Source organism: Teleopsis dalmanni, chromosome 1 (assembly GCF_002237135.1).
Source record: "Teleopsis dalmanni isolate 2A chromosome 1, ASM223713v2, whole genome shotgun sequence".
NCBI lineage: Eukaryota > Metazoa > Arthropoda > Insecta > Diptera > Diopsidae > Teleopsis > Teleopsis dalmanni.
In genome coordinates, this window is record NC_051846.1 from 212,334,224 (window position 1) to 212,337,051 (window position 2,828).

The following is a 2,828-nucleotide window of genomic DNA, read 5'->3' on the forward strand; positions in this document are numbered from 1 at the left end:
TTTGAAAGAAAGAAACATAATATTTAGTATGTATGTACGGGCATATTAACTCAAACTTTATCTACATAAATCGTATGAAGGAACATATTTCCTGAAACTCATTTAAAAAGTCAGCGGAAAATTAATATCATAAAGTGCGCATATGGGCTCGATGATATATGCTCAGAATTTTTGTAATCCAACCATCAAAATTTTTCATTCTAATCGTAAATAATGGAAACATTGCGAAAAGTGAAAACATTATTCAAATGATGACTTTTTCTCCACCCAAACCAGTGAACCTTTTGGCATAAATTATCGCCTAGGCGAGTACGACGACGACAAAGACAAAGACAAAGGTTTTTAAAATAATTAATAATTTCACACTAAGCAAAAATGTTTTATGTTTCTTGCAAAAATTGTTCATAAATTAGAGAGGAGAACTGGACATGGACGAACATGGCCAACTTGGAAAACTGTGCACCAGTGACTTCATGAACAAGAAAGAGAGGCAAATGCACCACGAGTAATTGGTGCTGAAGGTGGGTTAAGTTAGACCAAATTAATTTATATGCAGATAAGCACAAACTAAAAGTTCTACTCGCAAGAAGCACACACAGACACACAAACGTAACCATAAACATAAACATAAACATAAACAGGGGAGGAGCAGTAAGTTAAGAACTTCTTAAAATAATTTAACAAGCAATTTTAAAGACGCGCCCATTTTCAAGTTGGTTTGGTTTAATTGAGCAATATTTTCACGTAATTTATTTTTCCATTTATGAGTACGGGTACTTTAATGAATTTTAGTAAAAAAAAACATATTTTAGAAAACATAATTGAGCACCTATTTAAAGGAAAATGGCAGTTCAAGTGCAAAGTCCAAAATTTTTTACGATTTAAACTATTGGATTGCAGTTAAGTATGTCTAAGAGGGCTTTTTCAATTGTTAGTAAATCCATAAAACACGTCAAACAATTCAAGAACAAATAGGCACTAAAATGAATAATTAGAGATACTCGTATTTCATTTAGAAGAACAGGTCCGCGTTAAACTTAACGCATATAAGTTAATAACATGCTCTTAATAAATAAATAGATTAATAGACTAATACATTTTAGGCAGACAGACTGGTTTCTTCTATTTTGATGGAAATACAATATAATAATACATATAGTGTACTCTTTATTCACAATACTATGATGGGCACATTATTGCAATAAAAATTTACATTACTTTAAGATATTTCTAATTCTATTTCTAATTTAAAATTAGTTTTAGTATTATAGACAGTACGAAACTTTTATAAAACTATTGGTTGTCAGTTCACGAAAATATAGATTATACTACTTGAACAGTTTTCCGATTTAATTCTTAACAGTTATCTTTAACAGCAATGTCTAATTAGACGTTAGGTCAGTAAAGGTAAATTTTTCTTTTTCTTTAATACTTTTGCCAGATTTATGTTCTTGTCATTGCTTAATACTGCTCAATCTTGGAGGTAAGTGTTATTAACTTATCAATCTTCCTGTTTACATCCTGGAATATCTCTACAGCATTGTCTACTAATTCCGATGAAAGATGCTTTTCAATGTTATTGAAAAACGGGAGAATTGCCTTGTATATAGCAGTGACTACAGTAATCTTTATCCTTCCCTCTTCCATATTTTTCCTGCTATAACTAGAAATTGATATTTAGATAGATTGTACTTTATTCACATAATATTCAATAATTGTTTCAGTATATTATTTACTTATTTTATTAAGTAAATGACAAATGATTGCATTTGTAATTGAATTCATTTTTAAAAATTGAATAAAAATCTTGGCAAATATACCAACAAAATCACTTTATCAATATTAGCCTAGATTTGCTATATATCTAAAATGGGAAAACTACACAGAAACTAATTATGCCATAAAAGTTTTTACGCAATGAAAAATCAATTTAGAATCTTTTATTTTTTTAGAGATTTATTTTACTAATTTTCAAATCTTTTTGATTTTCATTTAACGCATGAAGTGTATTTTTGGAATTTCGCCAAATATAATATTTATGATTAATTAAATTACAATAAGCTCTCTTCTGTTAGCTTTTTATGTGTCTGCTTGATGCTCAATAAAAATTTAAGAATAAATTTCGCCATGAAATAATCTTTACAGGCGCTGCCGTCCGTCAAGTGTGTCTTTTGTCACATAAAATGACAGAAAATTCCCCAAAAGTGAATTGTGTCATTTATTTCAAATATTTTTAATACATAAAATTTAAATTTAATTCACCAAAAAATATTATTTAAAAGAAACTTAAAATTTAAATAGTTATCAATATGTAAAGCAAATGCAAACTCTTAAACTGATCCCACTGTATCTTAAATTTTATGATTGAAGAAAATTTACACTTTCAGAGAAGAAATCGAAACGCAACGTCTAAAGCGCTAAATATGTTTACACGTCGAAGAATAGGTACAACTTGTCTGGCCTAACACTTAAAACTGCTGTTTCAAAGAGTTAATATAATGAAACTAGATCGGCTTCTGCAGTAACAATTGTGCCACACTTAAAGCTTGTACTAACCCCTTAAGTTTTTTAAAGATTACCACTGAATAGAACGTTGACAAATATAATGAACTATATCTCATAATGAATCCTGATCACTATGGAGTCGAAGGTAGTGAATTGCCTAAAAAGGTGACCAAGAGACTCTGACAGAGCACTTGTGATAATTTGTGCAAAAATAATTACTTTAGTTTCTCTTATTGTTATAGTTGTGAGACCGCAATAAAAATCGAATATGGACTTAAAGTATGCTTTGAATTGGGTTTTAAAGTCCTACTTTTTACCATAGG

General features: G+C 29.3%; 1 protein-coding gene across 1 annotated transcript in view; it reads right to left on the reverse strand.

Annotated features, from left to right (window-relative positions):
* The window catches only part of LOC119667217 (protein scalloped-like), a 48,211-nt gene that overhangs the window by 1,287 nt on the left and 44,096 nt on the right, over nucleotides 1-2,828 (reverse strand). The gene's annotated exons all lie outside the window — the stretch shown is intronic.